Raw genomic sequence first — 12,761 nt, 5'->3', positions numbered from 1 at the left:
AATAATACCAACTACCTCCCAAGGTTGTTGTGAGGATCAAATTGAGATAACATTTCTAAAGTACTTGGCACATAGTAGGTACTTAATAAATACCTGTTCCCTCCTTCCCCACCAAACCGAAGTGTCATTGAGAAAGAGGGAGTAAGCTACTGCTTAGGACTGGTCCTTACTGGAATCTTTTGCTCATTTGCTGCCGACAAATCAAAAGTTCACCTTACAAGAAAGGTTATGCTTCAGTTTAGGAGTCAGGAGGCCTGGGTTCCACTTTTGGGGGGAAAGCAATAAGGAGACTATTGCAATAATCCAAGTAAAAGGTAAAGAGGGCTTGGACCAGAGTAAAGGCTGTGTGAGAGGAAATGAAGGGATGGATGCAGAGATGTTGTGGAGGTAGAATGAACAAGCCTTGGAAACTGGCTGGAGATGAGGGATGAGGGAAAGAGAAGAATCATGGATGACTCCAAGGACATGGGCCTGGGTGACTGGAGGGATGGTGGTAGGAAAATCAAGAGAGAGCAGTCTGACAGAAACCAAGGGAGGACAGTGTGCCCAAGAGAAGGGGGGTGGTTGATAGTGTCAAAAACTAAAGAAGATGAGGTTCATTAGAATGGGCAAAGGTCATTGCATTTAGCACTTAAGAGATCATCAGTAACCTAAGATAGAGCAGTTTCCAAAGAGTGGTGAGGTGAGAAATCAGATTCCAAGGGACTGAGAAGTAAGTGGAAGGTGAAGAAATGGACTCAATGAGTGTGGACAGCCTTTCCTATAAATTGGATTGTGAAAAGGAGAAGAGAAATCAGAAGACAACTTGGGGGAATGGTAGGGGTTGAATGATAGTTATCTTTTTCTTTATCTCTCTCTTTTTTCTTTTTTTGGAGGAATTGGTGTGACTAACCCAGGATCACATAGCTAGTAAGCATCTGAGGTCACATTTGAACTCAGGTCCTCCTGACTCCAGGGCCGGTGATCTATCCCCTACACCACCTTGCTGCCTCCTTTATCTCTTTTCTCATAATGGATTTTGCTCTCTCTTGCCAAGACTGGAAATGTAAGGGCCTCTTATGACCTGATCTCTGATGAGCATACATACATATATACAAGACATATATATATATGTATGTATGTATGTATGTATGTATGTATGTATACACACACATATATGTATGTATATATACATATATTACACACTGTACAGGCAAGCATGTTTGTATGCATGTATGCATTATGTACATGTGTTTGCACACATGGTATATATTTGCGCACACAAATATAACAATACATGTATACACTGCATACATTCAATACATGCGTGCATGCATAGCTTGTGTATGCGTATGCATGCACATGTGTGCATATATTTGTGTATATACATATGGAGATACACATATTTAGTTCTCCTTTCCTCTCTTCTCCTCTCTCTCCATTCCTCTCCTCTTCCTCCTCCTCTTCCTCCTCCTCCTCTTCCTCCTCCTCCTCCTCTTCTTTCTTCTTCTTCTTCTTCTTCTTCTTCTTCTTCTTCTTCTTCTTCTTCTTCTTCTTCTTCTTCTTCTTCTTCTTCTTCTCTCTCGCTCTCTCCTTCTGAAAGAGAGCCACCTGATACCTGCCAATCTTGACAATTATCATCTACTTCTGGTATTTTAGGTGGAGACAAGTGATATTCCCAGAAGAAACCTAGAAAATGTTGCTAGGCATTATGAAGCCCTAGACTAGAAACTGAAGATAGAGATTTTCATTTCTGATTGGAAACAAGGGCTTCAGAAGAGAAAGGCAGGTTGAAGAAGTGATTGGTTGTTGTTACCAGACTGTGACAATAAAGTCACAGCTTAAGGAACTCTGATATAGAAACTCCCTGTTACAATGCAGATCAGCACCTTCTCTGAAACTTAAAATCATAGAGTGTTTGGGGCTAAAAGTGAATAAGTGGTTAAGTAAAGGAAAAACAGGAAGTTCCCCCATCCATCCTCTCTTCTCTTTCCCTTATCTTCACATTTTCCTTATCTACTGACTTCTTCCACCTTCACCCCAACCTTCCACCCAAAGGCCCTTGGTAAGAGGTGGAGTTGATATAATGAAGAATGGGGAAAGTATATTTGATTTGATCAAGAGCTCTTTAAAGTGGAAAGGAAAGGGGGGAATACTGCCTAGGTGTACCTGTCAAGGTAAACTATAGGAAGAAAACAGTAGAGAAGACCAGGAATTTTTAAGAGACAACATCCAAGAAGAGAGCCAGCAACAAAACCCAGTGAGTTCCATTGTCTATACACAAATACAACCAAGTATGGGTAATAAAGAAGGTGAATTAATTATCTTAATACAAGGAAAGTAAATTTAGTCTCACAAGGTATCCGTGAAACTTGGTGGGATGGGACTTATGGCTTGAATTTGGTATTATACCTTATTAAAAAAGAACTGAATAGACAAAAAAGATGATAGAGAAATATTGTATATTAAAGAAAATATGTTCATATAAGGAAATATAAGAAGCAAATATTGAGGTGGAATACATTCAAATGAGGATAAACAAAGGAAGTAACAGAAATGACATTGTCTGGATCATCTGGATGGAAGAAGAAAATAGATGAAAAGTTCTGGAAACATGACATACCATATTTCCCTATGTATAAGACGCACCTTAATTCTGGGGCCTGACATTTGAAAAAAAAATGTATTACATAAAATTATCGAACTCAAGTTTTATTCATCATAAAATTCATACAACAATACGATGAAATTCAAGGACCTTCTGCTCATAGCTTTCAGGCATCTTTTGTGCAAGTCTGGTGCATGTCCGTTTGATGAACCTGAAGCACCAATTGTGTCCTCCTTTGAAATCAGTAACTTCTTTTTCATCAGCAATTCTTCTTACCTCATGCTGAACCATCTTTGTGGACACAGGAATTCCAATTGCCCTTTGTTCTTCAATCCATATCTTTCTTCTGCCATGGCATTTTCAGTAGGGTTTCTTCTTCCTGTAGCCAGTCTCGGATTGTTTTCTCTGTTGGAGGAGGACCAAACTTACGTTCAGCAGCACGATTTCCATTCACTTTTGCAAACCGGATCACTTTTAACTTGAATTCAGCACTGTACGAAAATCTTTTCTGAGCTATTTCTGGGTAGAATGTGGCAAAACGTAACCTAATATAGCAGTAACAAATGTGAAACAATGAGTGCAAAGACAACAAGCGTGAAAAAGCAGGAAGTGCAAGTAAAAAAATCTACAATCACTGTATAAGATGCACCCAGTTTTTAGATCCCAAATTTTTCAAAAAAGGGTGTGTCTTGTGCATGGGGAAATACAGTACTTAGGATGGAGGCATGATGTTTGCAGTGATATGGGACCTTGATCATGTCTGTGGAGTTCTCCCTGCCTAAAACAAAGCCGCTGAAATATTCTTGGCTTACCTTAATAATAGTTCCATTCTTCAAAAGATAGAGGAAGTGACGAAGGGAACTGCTATTCTGGACCTCATTCTGACAAAGCAGAAATGATAGAAGCCTTGGGAAAAAGTGACCACTCCATCTTAAAGTTTATTATTATACCAAAGAAGAGGAAAGCCAAGTATAACCTCAGTGTGCCCTAGGTTTGGTGGAGAGCAAATTTCAAAGTGAAAAGATATGTAGTTTATTATGATTTAAAATTTAGTAGAGCTTAAAAAGCAAGTCTAGAGTCAAGAAGATCTGAATTCAAATGCAGGCTCAGACATTTATTAGCTTCAAGACCCTAGGCAAGTCACTTAACTTCCGTTTGCCTTAGTTTCCTCAACTGTGAAATGGACATTCCAGGGTCATTGTGAGGAGCAAGCAGTATTTGTAAAAGTCCTTAACACAGTGTCTGGAACACAGTAGGTGCTATATAAATATTCATTGCTTTCCACCTATTAGATCCAAGAAACATAGGGAACATTCTGCAGTCACAATTTTTTCCCCAATAGATAAGAGGTGACCATGTTTAAAGAGATGGATGCATAACCTACTCATTGACAAATTTAAATATTAAAAAAAACATATGTAGAAGATGATATTAAAAACAGACAATATGGGGCAGTTAGGTGGCACAGTGAGTACAGCACTGGCCCTGGAGTCAGGAGGACCTGAGTTTAAATCTGGCTTCAGACACTTGATACACTTACTAGCTGTGTGACCTGGGCAAATCACTTAACCCCAATTGTCCTGCCAAAAGGAAAAAAAAAACAGACAACAGAAGACAAATAGAGAAGAGTAGAAGGTTCCTCTAAAATATGTGTCTGGAGTGCTAATGTTCATAATGAGATGAGATTTGAGTTGAATTCTTAGGAGAACGATGAGGACTTTTTAATTTATCAATTTACCATTTATTTGGAAATTACTACTCTGCCTCCCCCTCCCCTGCCAACTAACTGATCTGGTAACATAAGCCTCTGTAATGCCCAGATTTCTTGGGGAGAGTGACCTTTGGTGCTGCCCCCCAATCGGTTGCACTGCATTTCCCCATGAGCCATTCAGGGAGAAGCTACCCCACTGTCCTTTCCCCTTGTAGCTGATATAAGGGCTTTATATAGTCTGTATTACCCACATAGTTGGTAGAGAAAGGGAATACAAGGCACAGACCTGAAGGATGTCCCTTCTCATCTTCAGCGCTCTGGAGACCTCTACTGGCAACAGAGAATATCCTTCAATAAACATCATTAGGTGCCTAAGTTCCCCACATATGACTTATATTGTGGCAGTTATTTCATCACCAAGTCACTTATTCTGAGTGTGATGCCAGTAAAGGTAGAGAGTATTATGGAAAGGAGAATATGATTAAAAATCCTTTTCAGTTATTTCCTGTGGCCCCCCAAAGGAACCCTAACTGCATTAATTCAGTAATAAATGCTTTCTCTTAGGGCAGATAAGTGATGCAGTGGATAGAGTGCCAGGTCTAGAGTCAGGAAGACTTATCTTCCTGAGTTCAAATTTGGCCTCAGACACTTACTAGTTGTGTGACCCTGGGCAAATCACTTAACCCTGTTTGCCTCAGTTTCCTCATCTGTAAAACGAGCTGGAGAAGGAAATGGCAAAGTACTCTAGTATCTTTGGCAAGAAAACCCTAAATGGGGCCATGAAGAGTCACATGATTGAAAAATGACTTAAATGCCTTCCCTAACCTATACTCATAAGATCATAGATCTAGAACTGAAAGGGACCCAAGAGGCCATCTAGTTCAATTCCCAGTCTCTCAGACACGGTTGAGGAATAAGAATGGGGCAGACCCTTCTAAGCCACTCTGGTGAAAGCCAAGTTGTAGATAGACTACAGTTATCTTAGGATAAAATGTTCATGCTCTTTCAACTCATCAGTTCTACACTTCTGTTTGTGTTTCTTTTCCTGTAGTTTGTTGGCAAAGTTTCTTCCATTTCCCTCAATTCTAATTTGTTGTAGCTAGGCTAAGGCAATAAAGACAGGGTCAATACCTAGATCTACAGGAAGGGGCAGGACACCTTATAAATATCAGTTCTACTGGTGGCAAAAGCAGTGATAAGTGCAACTTAGCTCCCCTCTTACCCACCCTCACCCCTACCCCACCCCACTCCCACATCAAAATAAGCTTTAGATTCAGAGCATAGCTCTTTGTTTTTCACTCCATCCAGATCAATCTGCAATACTATTCCTTTTATTGAGAGCTAAGAATCTTTGGTAGGGTGATCTGGAGACAGAGTAGTGGAAACCTACACTGAAAAGACCTGGATTCCAATCCTGGCTATGACACTGACTAGCTTGGGCAAATCTGTTTACTTCTTTCAGGTGGATAAAGCAATTATTAGTCAGTCAATAAATACTTACTATATGCTAGGCACCATGTTAAGCACTGGGGATAAAATGAGAGAGAGACAGAGAGAGAGAGAGACAGCGACAGAGACAGAGACAGAGAGAGAGAGAGAGAGAGAGAGAGAGAGAGAGAGAGAGAGGATCAGGAGGAGAAGGAGGTGGAGGAGACAGAAACAGAAACACATACAGAAACAGAGAGAGACAGAGAGATAGAGAGACAGACAGCAGGTAGAATCAGAGATACAGAGAAAGAAACACATAGAGAGAGGAAGAGAGAGGCAGATGGCAGACAGAAACAGAAACACAAAGATAGAAATACAGGCAGAGATGCAGACAGACAGACAGTGAAAGGGAGAAGTGGAATATACTTAGGAGCATCTCAGAGAACATCATAGATTCACATAAAGCTCATGTAACCTGGAAGAGAATTTTTCAATCATGGTGTCCTTCTCAAATAGAGATGAGGCCACTAAACTGTACATTAAGGATCCTTGCAAACAGCATATCAGTTTAGAAAACCACAGATTAACATTATCTATTTCCTATTGTATTTTCATTTATTTTGCAAACTATCTTCCTATTATATTTTAATCTGATTCTGGTTGCACTCAGGAGTGTGGGGCCAAGTGTTGGACACCTGTGTTGGACTTAAAACCCCTTGTTTTATAGATGAGAAACTTGAGGCTCAGAAATAAGTGATTTGCCCAAGGTCGTACACCAAATTAGCATCAGAAGCGGTCAACAATAAATCAACCAATTAGTCTCACACATTTGAATGGTTAAGTCATGCAGATTTTTTTCTCTGGAAATGGAAGGGTTTATAGTGGCAGTTCAGGGGCCTGGACTTAGTGATTGATGTAGATTATGCAATGAAATTCTAAAAACTGCCACTTTGCATCAGTTCATGTAAGTCTTCCCAGGTTTTTCTGAAGGCATCTGTTATGGGCTCCCAAAGCCTCCTAACTATGCTTGGGGTTCCCCCCAAGCCCCAGGCCTTTGCCTAAGCAAAGGACCTGATCTCATGGACAATGAACGGGGTGAGAGCCAAGAAGAGAGATGGTGAAGGACTCCGTTTATTATTTCAGCAAGCAGCACATTTATATCTTTAGTGACGTAGGTACATTCTTTGGTTACGTGGGTGAAGGACAGGTAAAATTCAATACACCTGGGTCCTAAGGACTGCCCCGACTCCACCTACTCTCCTCCCCTTCTCTTCCCGTGCTAACCCCACGCAAAGAACCGGAAGTTCCACATGCTCTGGCAAGCCCAGACAGAGAGCCAGAAGTTCCATGTGGTCAGGCAAGTCCGGGCAAAGACCTGGAATTGCTAGAGAGGCAACAAAGGCGAGACCCCTCCTCCTGGCTCCACCCATATCTCAAAGCCCTGAGTTTATCTCAGCAGGCCCCTGGGGCTGGAGGTCCGAGGAGGACAGGGCTTGGCTCTAACTTGGCCCCTAACAAGCATCCTGCTCATCACAATCATACACTACAACTTGTTCAGCCTTTCTCCCATTGATGGGTAACCCCTCAATTTCCAATTCTTTGCCACCACTAAAAGAGCTGCTATAAATATTTTTGTACAAATATGTCCTTTTCCTTTGATCTCTTTGGGAATCAGACCTAGTAGTGTAGTGGTATTGCTGGGTCAAAGGCTAAGCGTGGTTTTATAGCCCTTTGGGCTAGTTCCAAATTGCTCTCCAGAATGGTTGAATCAGTTAAGAACTCCACCAACACATTTTTGAAAATCAAAATTTTCTGTGTGTCCCAAGGTCCTATGTTTGCCACATCTTTTATTTCACAGCATTTTCTAACTCAGGGCACCACTGATCTGACCTTTTCTGAACAAAGGAGTCTGTCAATTAGATACTCCTCCTGCTTCAATTTTTCAGAGTACAGGTGCTCACTGTTGAGCACCCGGGTCTCCATGAAAGTCTTTCTCTGATGCCCCCTGGTGGTGTAGAAGTGACCCTCAAGGGCACTCTCAAGTTATACTAGTCAGAAAACAAACTGTGATAGGTCCTGCCAAGATGGGAAGGCTTTGAGTAGGGGACCAGATGGTATCTGTTATCCAAGTCCCATCACAACTAAGTACATCAGCAGAGGTTGTTCACTAGATGGAAACTTATATGACAATGGAGGCCTGTGAAAGAAATTAAAAAAATTAATATGCACAGGCTGATTAGTAACTTGGATGACAAAACTGGGGTTTTGTCAAACACCAGGCTTCCAAGGGTTACGATCACACTGGCACCCTACCTTCGTCCAATTACTCCCCCTAGTCTTATAGATGAGCATCTCTAATTCTCTTACCCTATGACAAACGTGTTGGGGTCTCCTACATGCAAGGTGCTAGGACTCCGAAGATGAAAATATGTCTATATTTTTGTCTATATCTATATACATCTACATACATATATCCATATATATATATATATATATATTCATACACATACATAAATATAATGCAGTCCCTGTCCTCAAAATGAGCCTATAACATTACAGTCTACTAGGAAGGGCAAAGGATGGAAAGAAGCAAGTACAAGACGATCTCAACATCATAGCTCTAGAGCTGGAAGAGACCTCAAAAGCCATCTAGTCTGACCCTTTCCTTTTACAGTTGATGAAACTGAGGCCCAGGGATCCTAGGTGTGTTGGGGTCTGCTGCCCCCCCAACACCCAGGCCTTTGTCCAGCAAAGAACCTGATCTCGTGGACGATGAATGAGGCGGGAGACGAGATGGTTAGTAACTCCGATTTATTCAGGTTAGCAGCAAACTTTTATATCTTTGGTTACTAGGCACTAGGACCGCCCTGGTTCTGCCTACTCTCCTCCCCTTCTTTTGCCACACTCTCCTGAAGCTCCCTGTGGTCAGGCAAGTCCAGATAAAGAAAGACCTGGAATTGCCACATAGGCAACAAAGGTGAGACCCTTCCTCCTGGCTCCATCCTGTTCCTCCCATATCGCAGAGCCCCAAATTTACTTCAGCAGGCCCTGGACGCAGAGGTCCATGGAGGGGAGGGGTCGGCTCTAACTCGCCCCGTTACATAGGTGATTCATAGGATAGCCCACATAAATGGGATACATCATTGGTAACATTTGAACCCAGCTCCTCTGACTCTAGGGTCATGACTTGTTCTCCTGTACTATAACAGGCAGAATGTTTCTTGCTTTTGGGTCCCCTGTAACTCCCACTAATGAGGAAATAGAGTGCTGGTGTACTGGAGCCAGTAACTACTGGCTTGTGAGAGCTGATTGTTAAATTTTCAGTGTGAATGTTTACACTTTGGGGCAGCTAGATAGGTCAGTGGATTCAGGCAGACTCATCTTCATGAATTCAAATCCAGCCTCAGACACTTACTAACTGTGTGATACTGGGCAAGTCCCCTAAGCCTGTTTGCCTCAGTTTCCTCATCTGTCAAATGAGTTGGAGAAGGAAATGGCAAATCACTCCAGTATCTCTGCCAAGAAAAGCCCAAATGGGGACACAGAAAATCAGAAGCAGCTGAAAAATGATTTAAAAAGATGCCCTCCTGGTGGCAGTCTGAGTTCTCTTTTAATACTGGGCACTGTTCTGGTAGAAAGAACAAAGGACTGGAAGTTAAGAGATGAAAGTCTCTCCTTCTCCACTAGCATGCTGTGTGACCTTCGCCAATCAATTATTCTCTAGGGATCTAAGTTTCTTCTCTTGTAAAAATGAACTGGATGAACTGGAAAAGCAAGAAAGGAAATGGTGAAAGGTTTTTCACTAGCCTTAAAAAACACAATATGACAATACAGAAAATGCTAGACTTTGAGGCAGGAAATCTGAGTTTAGTCTTGGTTTTGTCATTACTCATTTAAGGGTGGGGGACAACCTTGGATAGTTCACATTCTCTTTCTAGGCTTCAGTATCATCGTCTATAAAAATGAGGGGGTTAGATGAAACGCTTTTGTGAAATTTGTTTGGTGTAGTGGAAAGGGCCCTGAATGTACAATCAGAGGGCCTGGATTGAAGTCCCATCTCCTCCAGTTACTATCTATATTTTAGTAGTAGTAGTAGTAGCAGTAGTGGTAGTGGTGGTAGTGGTTGTCCTAGTAGTAGTAGTAGTAGTAGCAGTAATAGTAGTACTTTGGACAAGTCAGTTCTACGCCACTTCCACACTAGAGTAAATAAGACCTAGAACATTGGGTGTTGTCTGGATTAAGAATTAGGCACTAGGGAGGGGTGGGCAGCCAATACGATCAAGAGCAGAGGTTGTGCATGATGGCACTGAGCTTCTTTGGAGAACATGATCTTGATAAAAGCTTTATAAAAATGTACATCCATCTACACATTTGCAGAGATGTATTTTTACAATTGTCCAACCTTAGAAAGCAGGGAAATCAGGGCCCCAAATGAGATCACTATAGATTGGAGGTATGTAGAACTTAGAGAAGATCAGGGAGCACTGGGCTAGTTCCCAAGGTCAGTTCCAAGTAGAAAGAGTAACCAAATGATATTTTTGGTAGCTCTATGGAGGCATGGATATTGTTGTCTGCCGTGTGCAGGAATTTTGTGATTCCACATGATGGAGGAGGTTTATCTTGAGGTAACCGTCGAAGAAATGAATGAATGAACAAAGACGTCAAGTGGGTTTATGTGGGTGTAGCACAAGGGAAGGTTCTGATAAAGGGATCTACTACTAGCTTTCCTGGGGCAAGTCATTGACCTGCCAATGAGGGAAGTCAAGATGGTAGTGGGGCAGAGCCAAAGCATCCTGGGAAGAAGACTATTCAGTTTAGGACTAGGCAGATGAGATATACATTCGGTAGATGGGATATACATTCAGCAGATCACTCTACCAAACATATCTGGCAAGTCAAAGGCCAACAGAGGCCCTGAGTAGGGCTGGGTGTGGGCCAGGGCTAGGGACCAGCTTAGAATAGAAAGAAACCTGAGTATTTGTTATTTGGGCTCTTATATTCTGTACCATTTTGTATATCATAAAAGATTACAGAATTTAGAAAAGAAGGTATCTTTGTGATCATTATATTCAAACTCTTATAGGTGAAAAAAATGGAGGCCCCAAATCCTTATCTGTGACTTGCTCAGGGTCACAGGGCAAATTATTTACAGAGCCAGGACTAGGTTGGCTCCTCTATAATTTGTGTGACCTTGGGCTTAACCTTGTTGTGCCTCTGTTATTCCATCTAGAAAGTGGAAAATGATATCTATGGTATCTTCTACTTATTATCTTATAGCCAGAAGTCTATTGTTATTTATTGTCCTGTGTAGATCCTTGACCCCTGTCCATCACAGTGGCTGGTTAGAGTGCTCAGGAAAAGGGAGGGTTTTGGATTTCACTTTTTGCTTAATTGAGGTCTCACCCTTGAACACTTTTTTTTCCTGTGGGATCATACACTTTATTTTATTTATTGTTGTTAATCAATTGGGGTTAAGTGACTTGCTTAGGGTCACACAGCTAGTAAGTGTCAAGTTTCTGAGGCCGCATTTAAACTCAGGTCCTCCTAACTCCAGGGCCAGTGCTGTATCCATTGTGCTACCTAGCTGCCCCATCATAGACTTTAGAATTGGAACAGGGCTTCAGAGCCTAATCCAATTCCCTTATTTTAAGATAAGGAAACTGAAGCCCCGTGGGAAGTAAGCGATCTGATCCTTTGGCCAAATCAGTGATGGGGAAAACCTGGAATAGTCTCCTCAGAGTGGCTATGGATTTAGATCTGCTCACTCATGTCACAGAATAACAGGAATTGTAGATGGGGATTGAATGATCAGAGTCAAACTGTCTCATTTTATACAGAAAGACACTGAGATGCAGTGAATTGAATGAAATGACATCTGAGATCACATGAGTAGCATGAAACAGAGCCGAGATTCCAACCCAGGTTCTTTGTAGAATGCCATAGAATTGGTGAGTGCTGAGATTTTTCATCCCAGGGAACGATGGTGAGGTAGCATGAGAGGGCTGAACACCAGATGAGATGAGGTGGGGTTCAGTTTTTAAGGTGACATCTTGAAATGCAGAACTTTTGCCATCGGAAACCCTACCCTACCTAGTATTTTTCATACTACACAATTTTGCTGAGGTTTGACTCTTCTGAGTCAGGGAGAAAAGAAGCGTCCTGTGGCCAGGCGGAGAGTGGGGGGCTCCCCCGCTTGTCTGGGAAGGAAGCTCTTTGTCCCAAATGGCCAGACAGCGACCAGCCCCTCCTTTCCCCTGCAGTTACTGAGTAGGCCCAAAACCCCATCAAAAGGCTTGGCACTTAGTCCGCTCTGCATCTATACTTTGCCTGTTTTCAGCTACACCAGAACAACACATCCCTCCGGGGTTGAGCTCATCCCCTTTAATGTCATCACTCCCTCAGCATCCTCTCCCCTCACACTGGCAGTCTGCTTCCTTCACCTGCACCACTCTGCATCTGCTGCCCTGGCTCCGTTTTTTGTTTTGTTTTTCAACTCTAGGGAAGAAGAAGATGACCCCGCGCCCGTTACCAGCTGGTGCTCCCCCCTCATCTTTTGCGCCACCCCCCCTTTCTGGACTCCTTTTGCACATTGTTTCCCTCCCTTACATTTTAAGTATCTTGAGGACAGGGACTATCTTCTTATCAATTCTATCCCCAGTGCTTAGGCACTTAACAAAAGTTTACTGGATTGATTAACAAATGTTTGCTAAATTGTATGGAATTGTATAAGATGGAAGGCACTTATTTGAAGACACCACCAGGCAGAATATTTAGAGAATACTAGTATTTTCCTGGCCAACCCCATAGATCCTATAACCATAGAACTCTCAGTCTTCTTTGTTGTTACTGTTCACTTGTTTCAGTTGTGTCCCACTCTTCCTGATCCCATTTGGGGTTGGCAAAGATATTGGAGTAGTTTGCCGTTTCCTTCTCCAGCTCATTTTACAGATGTTTGCTGAGGCAAACAGGGTTAGGTGACTTGCTCAGGGTCACGCAGCTAGTAAGTGTCTGAGGTCAGGTCTCAACTTGTGAACA

This window comes from Trichosurus vulpecula, chromosome 7 (assembly GCF_011100635.1).
Source record: "Trichosurus vulpecula isolate mTriVul1 chromosome 7, mTriVul1.pri, whole genome shotgun sequence".
Taxonomy (NCBI): Eukaryota; Metazoa; Chordata; class Mammalia; order Diprotodontia; family Phalangeridae; genus Trichosurus; species Trichosurus vulpecula.
Note: the sequence above shows the minus strand (reverse complement) of the source record.